This window comes from Pogoniulus pusillus, chromosome 26 (genome assembly GCF_015220805.1).
Source record: "Pogoniulus pusillus isolate bPogPus1 chromosome 26, bPogPus1.pri, whole genome shotgun sequence".
In the NCBI taxonomy this organism is placed as follows: domain Eukaryota; kingdom Metazoa; phylum Chordata; class Aves; order Piciformes; family Lybiidae; genus Pogoniulus; species Pogoniulus pusillus.
In genome coordinates, this window is record NC_087289.1 from 17,909,724 (window position 1) to 17,925,893 (window position 16,170).

Sequence of the window (16,170 nt, forward strand, 5' to 3'; positions counted from 1 at the left end):
ACTTCACTTCCCAGTTGTGTTGGCTCCCTACACTCTTCTTTTAAAGCAGTAAATATTAGCATGTCTCCCCCACCCCCCCATGCCTGCCCATGCTTTACAATCTGTTCTGCCACTCCAGACAGGTGGTCTTTTTTGGTAGACCATGCATCCCATAACCTGACAGTCTTTGACCCTCTATACATGCTTTTCACACTTCTAGGCAAATGGGCATCTGTTTCCTCCTCCTTCTTCCTTAAGGAAAGGTTTCAGCTAAGTGCTTATCAGACTCTGCTCTCTAACAGTCACCAGCAGCTAAACGATGAAGAATTCCTGGGAGGAATTTTGCTTGGCATTTCATACAATAGCTTTGATTTGCTGCCTTTACTCATCATCTCAGTCATCCAAGCTCAGCTTGCACTGAAGTTACTCCTGTAAAAGTAAGCACATGCAGACAGGCTTTTCCATTTAGGGCATAACTATGTTCTTCTATTAATTAACAACATCCTCATGTACTTTTCCATGACATGAGGGGTGGTCCTGATTTGCAATGAACACTCATTACAGCAAGCTTAATGGATGCTTTAACACTGGAGCCTATTATCATTCAGTGTTTGCTAATCTAGTCAGTGGCCAGAGTTTCTGTTTCTCGCAGAAGCAGTGGTTAATTTCCTCCCAGCTTTACCTGCCATTAGTGGATTTAGCTTATGTGGCCATTTGAGCTGATTTTCTAGCTCAGACATAAGGGAGAGATGAACACTCCAGGGATAGGTTGTATAATAGCAACAATAGATAAATTAATATCATTTCATTGGAGCATCAAGAGCTTAATGTCTGGAAGCACAGCTTGTTCTCCCCCATCTTCTGCTGGCTTTTGCTGCTTGAGCTGCACCTAATCATAGAATAGAATCAACCAGGTTGGAAGAGACCTCCAAGATCATCCACTCCTACCTAGCACCCAGCCCTATCCAATCAACCAGACCATGGCACTAAGTGCCTCAGCCAATCTTTTGTTGAACACCTCCAGGCACGGTGCCTCCACCACCTCCCTGGGCAGCCCATTCCAATGCCAATCACTCTCTCTGACAACAACTTCCTCCTAACATCCAGCCTAGACCTCCCCTGGCACAACTTGAGACTGTGTCCCCTTGTCCTATTGCTGGGTGTCTGAGATAAGAGCCCAACCCCACCTGGCTACAGCCTCCCTTCAGGGAGTTGTAGACGGCAATGAGCTCTGCCCTGAGCCTCCTCTTCTGCAGGCTGCACACCCCCAGCTCCCTCAGCCTCTCCTCATAGGGTTTGTGCTCCAGGCCCCTCACCAGCTTCATTGCCCTTCCCTGGACACCTTCCAGCACCTCAACATCTCTCTTGGATTCAGGGGCCCAGAACTGGACACAGAACTCAAGGTGTGGCCTGACCAGGGCTGAGTATAGGGGTAGAATAACCTCCCTTGTCCTACTGGCCACACTGCTCCTGAGCCAGCCCAGGATGCCATTGGCTCTCTTGGCCACCTGGGCACACTGCTGGCTCATCTTCAACCTACTATCCCCCAGGTCCCTCTCCTCTTGGCTGCTTTCCAGCTACTCAGTCCCCAGCCTGTAGCTTGCTTATCTTCCCCGGCTGCTGTTTTGGCTGCTGCTGCTTCGCCTCCACTTGACCCCTCCCCCACCTTCCTTAAGGTTATTGTATTGTTTTTTTCCTTTTTTTTCTCTTCTCTAGTTGTTCTCTCTCTTTACACTGCTATACTTACACTATTAGAAAATACAATTTCATCTTTCCCTGACTTTCAAAAAAAAAAAAATCTGTGTTGTGCTGAGTTTATTTCTCCCTGGGGGAGGGATTTGGCCTAACCCAGGACAGCTTAGCAGAAAACACAGCAAAAACCACATGCAGCTCCCAGCCTCTGACTGGACCAACTCAATATTGTTCACTTGCAACAAAAAAGACACCAGGGTTTGTTTTTTTTTTTTTGAAAGGTCCAAAATCTTACTGCTTTCTGTATCATTTTTAAATAATTAAAAAAAAAATCATTAGTGTGTTTGGAACAAGTCATTTCTAGGACATGGCAGCAGAAACATTACTGAAGCCCTGAGAGGAGAGGCTGAGGGAGCTGGGCGTGTGTAGCCTGGAGAAGAGGAGGCTCAGGGCAGACCTCATTGCTGTCTAAATTATCTAAGGGAGGCTGCAGCCAGGTGGGGTTGGGCTCTTCTGCCAGGCAACCAGCAACAGAACAAGGGGATACAGCCTCAAGTTGTGCCAGGGGAGGTCTAGGCTGAATGTTAGGAGGAAGTTGTTGGCAGAGAGAGTGATTGGAATGGGCTGCCCAGGGAGGTGGTGGAGTCACTGACCCTGGAGGTGTTGAAGCAAAGGCACTTAGTGCCATGGTCTGGTTGATTGGCTAGGGCTGGGGGGATGGGTTGGACTGGCTGAGCTTGGAGTTCTCTTCCAACCTGGCTGATTCTATGAGTCAAGCTCCTTTCACTCACCTAAAGCCACCTGCTATGCCCTCAGGCTGCAGTTCCTTTTTAGCTGCACCTTTCTGTTGCAGGTTGCATTAAAGATTAATAGGGGTAGGGGTTACTTGGCCTAAGAGGTTTCCTAGGTCTGTGTGTCAGCTGGGGCTTTTTCACAAGGAAATGGTGCAAACACTGTTTGCCCTTTTGCACCACCCCTCATGCAGGAAGGAATATAGTTTTGTTGTCTAAAGCTCTATAGGGCCTGAGGGAAAAAATATTCTCTATTTCAATTAATACAGCAAATAGTCCTTCAGAGCCTCTAAGTATTCCGGAGAAAACTAAAAGTGAAGATGAAGAAGCTTGATGCAGCCATGGCCAGGATTTCAGAATGAGGCTTAGGCTCATACATATACATATGTGCATGAAAAGCATGACTCATTAACTTAAAGCATATTATACTTTCTGTCTTATGTCTTCTGGAGCACTGGAGTTGGTGTGAGGTGACAGCTTCATCTAACTTTCCTGCAAATACAGTGGAACATTTAAGATATCTAGGAAAGATGATCTTTTGAGTTTCTGAGGTGTGTCCTCCTTCTGGGTGGGCACAATCCCAAGCACAACTCCAGGCTGGGTGGGGAGTGGCTGAGAGCAGCCCTCAGAAACAGGACCTGGAGGTCTGGGGTGATGAAAAGCTCAACAGGAGCCTGCAGTGTGAGTGCAGCCCAGACACAGCCCTGTGCTGGGCTGCAGCAAGAGCAGTGTGGGCAGAGGGGCAAGGGAGGGGATTCTGCCCCTTTGCTCTGCTCTCCTCAGACCAAAACAAGAAGGACATGGAACTGTTGGAGCCAGTCCAGAGGAGGTCACGAAGATGCTCAGAGGGCTGCAGCAGCTCTGCTATGAGGACAGGCTACAAGAGTTGGGGCTCTGCAGCCTGGAGAAGAGAAGGCTTTGAGGAGACCTCATAGTGGCCTTCCAGTATCTAAAGGAGACTACAGGAAGGTTGAGAAGAGACTATTGACAAGGTCTTGCAATGACAGGACAAGGGGTAATGGGTTTAAACTGGCAGAGGGGAGACTGAAACTAGATGTTAGGAAAGGGTTCTTTGTAGTGAGGGTGGTGAGACCCTGGCACAGGTTGCCCAAGGAGGTTGTGGAGCACAGATCCAAGATCACATTGGGTGCTTCTGTGCTCCACATCCTTCCTGGAGGTGTTCAAGGCCAGGTTGGATGAGGTCTTGAGTGACCTGTTCCAGTGGGAGGTGTCCCTGCCTATGGTGAGGGGGTGGAACTGGATGATCCTTGAGGTCCCTTCCAACCTAAACCATTCAATGATTCTTAGAGCCAAGCAGTATTAGAGAAATAAATATGCAGTTAAATATAATCTAACTTATTAACCAATGTTTCTCCCAGGCAGACAGATGCCCAGAGTGGATATCTTCACACATGCCCCACATGAAACACTGGTAAGATCCTATGAACGCATGTCTACATGTAAACTATGTGCACAACTATGTATTTGGGGTAAGTCAGAACACAGACACCTACAGATAGGAACTCACATATAAATATGCAGATACATTAAATAGGATTGTAGTCTAGCTGTTAGTTTACATAGGGATAAGCTGGAGTACTCAGTAAAGAGATACTAAGGTCTCCTCCGAGGCATAGGCACCACTCTAATCAAGAGGAGGACAGAGGTATTCAGACTGCTGTGAAAACCTCTCAATGTTATAGAATGATGGATATTTGGAGGGCTGTTTCCCAGGGGGTTGATCTACAGAGTTTCTACAGCAGGGACTGAGTAAATGATTCTATGACACAGGATCTGAAGGCTTTGATTAATCCCCATGTATAAACTGCATGCTGGGAAGGGCCAGGAGCATGAGCGCTGCAGACTGCGGTACAGTGTAAATATAGGTGAGCCACAGTAAATAGCCTAAGTCAGAACCAGAGGCAGCCTTGCTGCAGCAACAGAAAGCACAGCATCAGCTTAGATGCAATGTAGATCCCTTCCAACAAAGAAGGGTGTTACAAGTCTGTGTCCAGTATCTCTCTACTGTACAGCAGGTCACTTTGAACAGATCTCTCCAGCCAGAGCATATAGTCCAACACCAAAGAAAACAAGACACAGGACAGTGGTTACTGTTGAGCTCCTCAAACAGCAATCCAACACTCTGCTCCTCCTCCTCGTGGGAAAGCCAAGACAGCATTCTGCCCCACATGCTGCATGTTGTAGCATGTTAATGCTGATACCTGATTTCTTACTCGTGTCTAGTTCCTGAATGTAGTTTTTAAACTGACTTCAGCTCTCTTTTTTTTTTCTCCCCTCCAGAGAAATACAGAAGCAGCAAAAAAATCAGAGACTCTGTGTGGGGAATCCAGAAAAAGCCCCAGTCTGTTTCTGAAGAGGATTATCCATGTCCTCATTTCTCTCTGCAGGGACAACACCACAAGCTACTGCCATCAGGCTCATCTCCATTGCTCCATTAAATCCAACTGGCAAGTTCCCTGCTGACATAACTCCATAAAAGCCAACAGACTTTCATCATTGGAGATTATAGCCCTAAAACTGCTTGCAAAGGTTTCCCAGGAGAGAAAGCACAGATTGACCTTGAAAAGAAATTGAAGGCTCTGTCATTGATCACCAGTAATTGAAAGTCAACATCTGTAAGGGAATACCAACACCTGGAACAAAGTTTCGTGTATCCTGTGGCTAAATATGATGCCTAAGTGAAACAAGCTGTTACCAATTATGCAAAGTTAACAGCCTGTATTCATTCTGATATCCAGAAGAAGCTTGTTAATAACTATGAAAACTGTTTATTAACAGTAACTCTCACCAGAAAACTTATTCACAAGGTTCAAAATGCATGCTTTGGAAATTTAAACTCACAGGGAACAGGCAAAACCAGAGCACTTATTTCTTAAAGAGGCAAGCACAAACATTATACTGGAAGAGAAGGTTCTTGTGGTCAGTTATACTGCTTATCTGCTAGATGTGCACAGGAAGCTCCTTTCTGCTTATGGCAGAGGGCAGTTAGTGAATTACAAGAGGCTTTAAGTATTTGCTTACAAAATAGTATCAGGCAGTACCCAAAGCACGTGGAGGGGTTGCTGTTGGTGGTCTCAAAGCCATTAAAGGCTTTGGAGTTTCCCAGGCTCTTCTCTCAGAAGCTGGGAGTCTGTAGCATAGTCTCTGACCTGGTTCCTCTTGACTCCTGATTCAGCAGAAGCCTTGCAGAGGGGCAGGCAGGATGCAATGCCATGTGCAGTCTTGGCACAATGTCACACTGGCTGTGCAGGCATTTAGAGCCTGCTCCTGCTAAACTCGAGGCAGGGGAGTTTGCAGGCAGTTTCAGGATGCAGTGAGCCAGCAGCAGCAGCACACTGTGCTACCTGCTCATCCCTTTTAATCAATACAGCCTGAGATTAATGGGCCCTTGGGCATAGATTGGCCAACCAGAATGGCACTTTGCCAAGCTTGAAGCACATTAGGTCAAGCCAAGGCTTCTGTTTTCCTTTCCTGCAGTTTCTTCCCCTAGCACAGAAGGAGAGGGAGCAGGGGCACATGTCTGGAGAAGCCAGAGTCCCTATACTCAGTGGCTTCAGGTTCTTTGTCCTCTTTCCTGTGGTTGTTTCTCCCCACAGCAGAAAGAAGGAGAGCAGAAAAACATGCCTGGGCAAGCCAGGACATGCATAAGCCTATTTTAGGCCTGCCACAACACAAGCACATGTGTTTTTGTGTGTCCTCCTCAGTGACAGCAGTGTGATGGATAATGTTGAGGTATCCACATACCTCAGTTACTTATATGTCCTTACACTAACTTGGGAGCCCATGGTAGACACTCAACTGCTCAGTCAACAGTGCAGTGTTAAGCTCTAAGCACATCAAAAAGGAACCCAAACTGTAGCATCACAACATTAATTTTAGGAAACTCCATTGTCAAAACTCAGGCTTCTGCATTTGGAACAATTCACATCAGAAATTAATGTGGATTAACTGTCCTTAATGTCTCTGCACAGACATACTCTAAGCATAGAGTGAGAGAAATTCAACACCAGACCTTTTTCCATCACATCTTCCCCCTCCTGCCACAGTCCCCAATGAAGTCACTACCCTCTAGCTCTGCGCAGTTGTCACTAGGTTTAATGAAGCTGTCACAGTTCCATCAGGCATTTATTTGGAACCTCATGTTAACTTTAACATGGAAACATGTGGAAGCAGACATCTTTAAGAGGCTACTCAAGACAAACATCTCAGGAAAAACTGGAGGAGACAGGAGCTCTCAGTGTTTTGCCCACATCTTGAGCCGCTCATAGCTGGATTCACAGCTATGGTGGGTAGGCTGCATCAGGGTTGGCTGGAATCTGTCCCTGGGAATTTTTCCGACTGCTGTCAACAGTATGCCTGGGCTGGATCTTATTTTAGCCAGCCAGTCTAATGATTGTCTGTCTAAAGGCAGAAATGATGCACCCTCCTCCACTTCCATTGCAGTTCCCTTCTGAGATCAAGAGACAGAAAACCATCTCGGCATCTGTCACTGATTATGAGACAATTGTGTCCATGGGCGAGGAGAAGGACAAACATGTGGAGAGCTATGCATGGTGACCAGGAATTTCATTGCATAGTGGGAGAACTAGAGGCTCAGGTGCTCAGGTTACATGAGCACATTGTCTTCCTAGTGTACCAACAGCCTGGCTGTCTGTCCACTTGGTTTCTAAGTGTTTGCTGATTGTAGTTTGTTTTAACTGCTAGTGACAACACAAAACACAGAAGATTTGACATGACCTACCAAGTGGATACACTTCCTTTGCAAGACAAGAAACAAATACTTTTCTCCAAGGGAAGCTGTGTTTCTGAGATGCAGAAGACCATGCTGAACCCCCTCACTCCTCTCCCAGTCACTGCTTCCCCATCCACAGAGGGGGATGAGGAGAAGGAAGAGACCTTTCGACCACCTGACAACTGCGTAACCCCCAAGAGCTTGTTCACAAGAATAAGTAGGAATCATAGGATCAGTCAGGGTTGGAAGGGACCACAAGGATCATCTAGATCCAACGCCCCTGCCATGGGCAGGGACATCCTACCCTAGAGCAGGACTTTGCTGAAAGAAGCTAAAGAGACTTGAGGGCTTCCTGGGGGATTATTTGAAGCCTCAGCCACTGGGTGCCTAGCAATTAAGCATCATTTGCTTTAAAAATAAGGACTAATCTATTTTCTTTTTCTTGGCCCACACAGTTGTATTTTACAGTTAAAAAAGGGCAAGAAAAGATAGAAGAATAACTTCCTAGGCAAAAATGTGAAACACTCATTGCAATTACTTTTAAAAGAAATTCTGACCATCCCCAAAGTGAAAACTGCTTTCTTTCAGAGTGTTCCTTTTCAATAGCACAAAGGAAGGAAAAGAGAGAAAATGGAAATACATAGATAAATACATTGTCCCACATCCCCCCACCCTTCCCCCCCCCCAAAGTCTTTGGATCACTTGGAATACAGAGTAATAGCATAACTGGGCTGTTCACATTCGGGAAGGTTGAGTGCTGGCAGCAGCCTGTGACAGCAGCCATTGTGTGCAGTGGGTCTGAAACAGGCTCTACTGCAGGAGACACTCAGGCCAGCAGCAGTCATCCAGCCTGCATCACTGCCCACAGCAAGGACAATTAAAGAAGTCATTTACAGCAGAAAGGGTGCCTGAACCATGCTCCTTGACATCCTCAGCAGCATTTTGTGCCTTTTCATTACCTATGTAGGCACTGGCTGAGATGAGGACTTAAGCCTGCGTCAAGGTTCTTGGGTGGTGCTTTCAGTCTGAGCTGGCAATGAGCTTTCTGCAAGCGGTCTCAGACATGTTTACAGCCACAGTCACTCAGCAAAGGTTTGTTTTTAACACCTTTAGAAAAGGCCTTCAAATGGCTGTTTGGTTCTCTGTGGCTTTTATACAATTGTCTCATCCAGTTTGACTCTTCTGCAGGCTCCACTGACCCCTATGATAACTCTGCTACTGTGATACCAAACGTGCTCTGTCTCAGCTTTGCTTTTGTAAACCTGGGAAAAACACTCTGCAGTATTTATCCAATGAAAAAAAACCAACCAATGGCATCCTGGCCTGTATCAGGAGCAGTGTGGCCAGCAGGACAGGAGAAGTTATTCTGCCTCTGTGCTCAGCACTGCTCAGGCCACACCTTGAAATCTGTGTCCAGTTCTGTGCTCCTCAATTCGAGAGATGTTGAGATACTGGAACATGCCCAAAGGGCAATGAAGCTGGTGAGGCTCCTGGAGCACAGCCCAGTGAGGAGAGGCTGAGGGAGCTGGGGGCGAGCAGCCTGCAGAAGAGGAGACTCAGGGCAGAGCTCATTGCTGTCTGCAACTACCTGAAGAGAGGCTGTAGCCAGGTGGGGTTGGTCTCTTCTGCCAGACAACCAGCAATGAAACAAGGGGACACAGTCTCAAGTTGTGCCAGGGGAGGTCTAGGCTGGATGTTAGGTGGAAGTCGTTGGCAGAGAGAGTGATTGGCATTGGAATGGGCTGCCCAGGGAGGTGGTGGAGTCCCTGTCCCTGGAGATGCTCAAGCAAAGCCTGGCTGAGGCACTTAATGCCATGGTCTGATTGACTGGCCAGGGCTGGGTGCTAGGTTGGACTGGATGAGTTTGGAGGTCTCTTCCAAGCTGGCTGATTTTATGAACCCTACAACCACACCTGCTCTCTCTTGAGATATTTGCCTTTCACAGAACAGTGCTTTAATCAATAATCAACTCAGCAGCTTTAAACGCATACAAATCACGCAGGTCCACTTCTGCTGTAAGCTGTAGCTTATTTCTGAGATGATAAACATTTTGCACCAGATTGTATGCTAATGACACTGCTGCTGGCAAAACGAGCTGCCTTCAACCCTGAGCTGCTTCCAGATGCTAAACAAAACTTCAGTACACCCAGACTGTCCTCCTTAAAGGTAACTCTCTCTACACATGTAAGAATGATGGAACACACAGAGCAGTGTGTTCAGCATCGCTGGTACAGAAGATATTACCTCTGAATATCTAATGACAGATTTTGATCAAAGTGAGAGATTAGCAGCTTCCACAAGGTTCTGCAGCTGGGTTCATTCGGCAGAGGCTCTGCAAGAGTGCTCACTGCTTTCCAAGAAAACCATTTCAGAATGTATATTCTCTCTCTATATGGGAGATGCCTTCTGAGTTATTTATTTTGCTCACACCTATGCACCTGCCACAATGCATAGAAAGAAAAGAAATTCTGGGAGAATCTTGCTTTTGGAAGAGTTTGAAAATCCCAAAATGTGTTGTCTAGTCCTTGTCATCTAGTCCTGGTCATCTAGTCCTGCAGCAAGAGAAGTGTGGCCAGCAGGGTAAGGGAAGGGATTATGCTCTCCTTATACCCCACCTGGAGTCCTGTGTGCAGTTCTGGAGCCCCCAACACAAGAAGGACATGGAACTGTTGGAGCCAGTCCAGAGGAGGCCAAGAAGATGCTCAGAGGGCTGCAGCAGCTCTGCTATGAGGACAGGCTGAGAGAGTTGGAGCTCTGCAGCCTGGAGAAGAGAAAGCTTCAAGGAGACCTTGGAGTGGACTTCCAATATCTAAAGTGGCCTACAGGAAGGCTGGGGAGGACTATTGACAAGGTCTTGTAATGACAGAACAAGGGGTGATGGGTTTGAAGTGGCAGAGGGGAGATTCAAACCAGATGTCAGGAAAGGGTTCTTTGCAGTGAGGTTGGTGAGACACTGGCACAGGTTGCCCAGGGAGGTTGTGGAGCACAGATCCAAGATCACATTGGGTGCTTCTGTGCTCCACATCCTCCCTGGAGGTGTTGAAGGTCAGGTTGGATGAGGTCTTGAGTGACCTGTTCCAGTGGGAGGTGTCCCTGCCTATGGCAAGGGTTTGGAACTGGATAATCCTTGAGGTGCCTTCCAACCTAAACCATTCTGATTTCATCATATAAATACTATAGTCAATTTCTTTGAGGAAGCCAGAGGATGATGCTGAATCAGACCACACCTTTGCAGATGTCATCTTTTGTAAATAAAAAGAAGAGAGCCCAACCCTCACTACATTCTCTTCCAAAGACAGACATATTTATTGGTAGAAATGAATCAACTCAGTAAGATAGCAAAGAAGCAAGCATGATCCTGGCAAATTCAGCATCTAATACTAATGTGAAGGGGTTTGGACCTGGGATGATGTCAATAACTCAGGACTCTCTACCTGTAATGATTCTGAAATGTTAATAAGAAAAAAGAATGTATTCAGGGAATCACAGGAGAACATTGCTACAACAAAACAAATCACACACTGATCAATACCACTGTGCTCACCCATTAACAAAGACTTAGAAGGCATTTGGAATGCACTTGCCCATCTTCTCCCAATTCCCTGATGCTTATGGTAACGAAACAGATACAAAGTGATTTCTGGAAGAAGGAGAGCCTTCCTCCTTTTCCTCTCTTCCTTTCCTAGATACTTTCTGGTGGTGCCTGAAGTGCAGGTGAGGGTTGGAAAACCTACTTACAGACCTGACTGAAGATGATATAAAGCCACACTGATGATAGATCTGAAGGACTTCAAAACAGGATTCAAGCAGTGTCAGTTCTTTGACATTCTGGAGCCATTAGAGTCTGTTTCAAGCAGCTTCTCTCCTCCCTCCACTCATATAGAGTGTGAAGGGTAGAAAGTAGGAGGAAAAAATCTTTTGACTTTCTTGACTGTGGAAGAATATACTGAAAGATTTCTTTAACTCTAAGGGGCTGAATGTTAAGATCTGGCTGCTGAGTTTACAAGAACCATTAACAGCCTAGTAAACCCTGTGCTTGCTCATCCTGTTGCCACATACATGCAGTTTCTCTAAGTGAAGTTGCTAAGCACTGCTGCTGCCTAATAGCCTTTAAGTGACAACTGCAATACACAAGCATAGCTTTTGGGAACTGGCACCACCATACTCTGGGGCACTGCTCCAGTAGTGCTCTTGCTCATGCACAACCTGACAGTAGCACAGCTACAGCCACACAGCCCCTGTAGGTACAGAGATCAGCTGGTGCGAACGCAGGGCTGTGCCAACTCTGCTTCCAGGAGCTAACACCCCAAACACAGCACCAACCTATGCCATCATGGCAGAGACACATCCCTGTGCAGCAGAGTTATCTCTGCTGCTCCAGCATGTGCAAACGCTGCAAAGGGAGGCCCCATTTTGCTCCAGTCTGTGACTATCAGAATCTAAGCCTGCTTCTGATTCATTTCAGCAAGAGAGTACAAGAGGCTGGGTTGCACCAGGCATCAAGCAGGCATTGAAAGCCAAAATGAAGCAAGCCCTGCACACTGAAACACACCCAGTCCATCTGAGTGCCCACTCTTGAACTAGGAGTCAAAGGCACTGCTCAGCAGCCCCAGGGCAGGACTAACAACAGGTGTAACTGCAGGCTGAGCTCCTGCTGCATTAGCTGAGGCAAAGATCTAGAGAGGTGTGTTTTGCTTAGCCTGTACTTGCAGGACCCTTTTGTTTCAGATGAATGTAGCCACACACAAGACCCTTCTCAAGACATCTCTATGCAGAGCAGCAAGATCTTAGCTGAAGACATGCCATTTTCTGCACTATAGTGTAACAAATGAAAAGATAATGCTAATCAAATCACACTCAAGTGCTTGAAAGAAAATGAATTTTTTTTGTTATCTTTGAAGCCTTTGAGGAGCATCAGCAACAGTTTTTCTCTCCCTTACCTTTAGAGAAGGAATCTACAGCAGAGAAGCAGCCCACACACACACATCTGGATTCCATCCCTCAACAGGTTGACATGGGTGGGTTCATTTTCTTGTCTATAGACTGCACTTGTCTCCCTGGGCCAGATAAATACTTGGAAAACACAACTTTGTACTGTCACCACACCCCATTTCAGTGGAGAGCTAAGCTGCCAAGCAAAGCTCCTTTAGAAGAAGCATTGCCTAGAGAACACAAAAGGAAAACATGGGTATGTTTTCCTGATTGCAGTGACTCAATGCAAAGCTATCAGCTTATACAGGCTACTACTTAGGTTCAATGACTTCTCTTTCCTTAAAGAAAGAATATAAAGTTCTTAGGTTCTTTTGGAAACCATCCATATATCTTCATCAGATGTGGCTTACAGTCTTGGGTTTCCAACTGGAATACTCTGACATGGATATGATTTTCAGAAGAGGTTATAATTCCTTCAAAGCTGTCTTTATAAGGTGTTTCAGATGGGAATTTTAGGCATGTTCCTAGAGGTGAGAGTTGTCACTAGTTGTGAGGGTTTGGGTGTTACCTGCCCCACACACACACTTTGGAAATCACCCAGACTAGACTCAGCCAGCTCTGGCAATTGAATGAAGCTTATATTTACAGCTGGCACAATATACAAGCAGATATTTACAGTACATACAAGCTAAAAAGGTGATACAGAAACACAACTCCCCTCCCAGAAACCTGAGTCCCTGGGGCTCCCAACTGCCCTTCCACCTTCTGCCACCCCTCAACCTTACCCCAGTCATTGCCATGTGCCCCAAGGAAGAATGGAGAGTTAGCCAGAGGGGTTAGGAAGCAGGTAGATTAATCAGAGAGAGAGAGAGGGTGAGGTTAGAGAGAAAAATACAGCCCAAAGCTCAGGCAGTGCCCAAACTGCCTAATCTATGTTTATACTCTTGTTGTTATACATCTCAGCAAGCCTATGAGTGAAGTAGATGTCACCACTGTTTCTCTTTCACAGCCTGTGATTTAATCCTTCTGGTTTGGTATAGTAATATTAAATGTAGTGATTCTATAGAACTGCCTGGAGATTACACACTGGAACATAAGCCATGGACAGGGAGAGTGCAGGAGCTCAGAAGCACTGAGTTGAGATAAAATGGAAGGTTGGAATGACCTTAGGGAATGGTGCAACAAATAGAAACAAATGTAAGGCTGGAGCCTGTGGTTTTCATCTATCTCTGCTGACTTAGATTGCTTAGACACAATGTAGGTGTTGGTGAGAGAATATGATGAATTAGTATGTAATTTCAAGCACAAGTACATGGAACCAATTACAGTTTAATACAGTTTGTAGCCTTCTGATGAAAGGTATAGAAACACATGTTTGGAATGCAATAAATGGATTGGATTGGCTTGTGTCAGGTCTTCTCCCTTTCTCTTCTGATGCCCAAGGCACCTTCTCACCAAAACATTCTAGCTAGCTTCAAGATAGCACACTAGTAAAGATTTGAACTCTAAGGGAAAAGAGATGGTAATCTATATCCAGATAACAGCAATTGTGCTGGCAACAGAGAGAACAGAGTGGAAAAGTGCACCATGGCCATGGCATGGTAGAGGCTACCTCACCTGTAACTAGTCACCTGCTCAAGAATTCCTCTCATGAAGATCTATCTACTCATAACTTTCCTAGGCTTGTCTTGAAATAGTGAATTATCAATTTCTAGTTTTGTTTGTGGCTGGTCTCCATCAGTGGCAGAGAGAAGTCAGCACAGGCATGCTGCCTCTTTTGAAGGCAGGCAAGGACAACTCTGCCATTGACCAAGCTTTGATGTTAAAACCCAAATAGAAAAAGAACAAGACATGCTTTTCTAGCAATGTTACCCTTCTTGGATTAGGCTGAGATTCCACTCCGTCCCCACTGCCCCATTTCCTCTTCACAGGCACTAAAGAAAAGTCACAGGAGCCATTCCACCACCTAATACAACTGTTGCCCTTCTGCATACCAGCTGCTGCTCTCACAGACCAAGAGTATGAGCTTTCCTCTTGTGCTAATCTGAGCTAGCTGGGATATTTTGGTGATAAGAACCATGTTGAGCACTGAAATAAAGACGTGAGGGTTTGGGTGTTACACATCCCCCTCCCCCCCCCTCCCTTAAGAAAATCACCCAGACTAGACTCAGCAGCTCTGGAAAATTGAGTGAAGTTTTATATTCACAGCTTAGCACAATATGCAAGCAGAGAGTTACAATAGAGACTGCTATAGACAGGAATAGACAAGGTAAAGGTAATACAGAAACACAACAGCCCTCCCAGAAACCTGAGTCCCCAGGAGGGGCTTCCAACTACCCTTCTACCTTCTCCCACCCCTCTACCTTACCCCAGACTCTGCCTTACACTCATGGTAGTTTGGAGGGTTGGCCAGGGGAGTTAGGAAGCAGAAGGATTAGTCACACAGATGGCAGGTTAGGTTAGAGAGAAGTGCAGCCAAAAAGCCCAGAGAGCAACTCCCTTATCTATATTTATGTTCTTGTTCTTATCCATCTCAGCAAGCCTATGAGTGCAGCAGCCATCACCATTGTTTCCTTTTCACAGCCTAGCATCTAATTCTTCTCACCACATTATCCCAGCTAGGCTCAAACTAGCTTCTATCTTCTGCAGAGAAGTGTATTTTGGGATAGCAGTGTGAAGACAGGAGCCATGGGGACAACCTATGGCATCATTTAACAACAGGCTAATGCTGGCTTGGGCTGAGCTGCAGCTAACAGGAGCTAACTGTGCTCCCAGCCAGTTTGTTATCTTTAGGGAGGATCTTAATGAAAGAGCTTGTGGAAAAGGTAGTATCTTTGATCAGAAAGAAATAAATCAAGCCTTTAAGCACATCATGCTTTCTTTGTGTCTGAACTAGATAAAAGAACATAGGTAGGTTTAGGATAAGCCTGAGCTCAGGTCAGCCATGGAAGGAAGAGATACATGACCATTTAGGTTGTTTTCTTTCTGAGCTCGCATAAAAACTGACCTCAGAGCAAAGTTTTCACAGGGACAGTTGAAAATCATAACAAGCTCTCTGGAATCAAAGCTCTATGAACTCTGGAGTTATTACAACTTCTTTTTCCCCCTCTGTGTGTGTGTGTGACAAGAGCACGTTGTATCACCTGCCAAGCCTTCTGTTGCTCACAGCAGAAGGTCAAAGTGCTTAATAAGAAGAAATATAGCAGATGCATTTTGGATGGAACTGCATTTTTGATCTGGCCACTGGCTTTATGAATGCCATTCTAATTACTTAATGAAATTTCATTAAGTCCTAATCCTACTTGCACATCTAATAATTTACTCTCAGCAGTGTTTTAATTAGCTAGAGGTGCAAAAGGCACTTCTGAAAAGCCCTCTCCAGACAACAAAACACCCCCAGAATATAGTGCATACTTTGCTGCCACAGTGCTTGCTTTTATAAGTCACATCTCTTTGAGCTAGACAAGGACAGACAGAAAAAAAAGCCTCACCTTGACTCCTGAGAACCTGGAAGCACAACTCACACCTCTTGGTCTGTAACATACAGCATGGCCATTTTAGCTGCAAATTTAAGTCAGAGTGTTCAGGTGTGACCTGCCCTCTTCCTTGCCAGTCAAAGCCCTTTCCTGCTGCAGATGCACTCTATTATGAAGCAATGCAAACAAACCCTCAGAAGACAAGTTGTCTTGCCAAACCTGCCCAGCTGATTTCAGTCACATTAGCAAACCTAACCAAATCCTTTTAAAGTCTTCTCCCCCCCCCTTTCTTCTTTCTCTGAGGCAATTTTGGGGCAATTCCTGTTCTCCAGTGTGTTACCACATCCCTATCCTGGTTTATATAGTTCTGGGGACTTCTTTACCTATTGGGTAGCATTTATGCTTTATCACCCTGCAATGTCTGAAATTCTTCTCCATTAATGACAGCTGCAGCCACCTTAACTCTGCAGAGCTGCAACACACAGCAAATAAAACCTGTGAATTGGCTGTTTCCCTGACCCCAGCAACATGTTACCCAGAAAAGAGC

General features: G+C 45.7%; 1 long non-coding RNA gene across 1 annotated transcript; it reads right to left on the minus strand.

Moving 5' to 3' along the window:
• Positions 1-237: 237 nt before the first annotated feature.
• On the minus strand, positions 238-15,747 carry LOC135187073 (uncharacterized). Its single transcript, XR_010307179.1, has 2 exons — positions 15,639-15,747; positions 238-408 (listed from the first exon to the last, which is right to left on the minus strand). It is a non-coding gene; the product is annotated as an uncharacterized LOC135187073 (long non-coding RNA).
• Between the last annotated feature and the right edge of the window lie 423 nt (positions 15,748-16,170).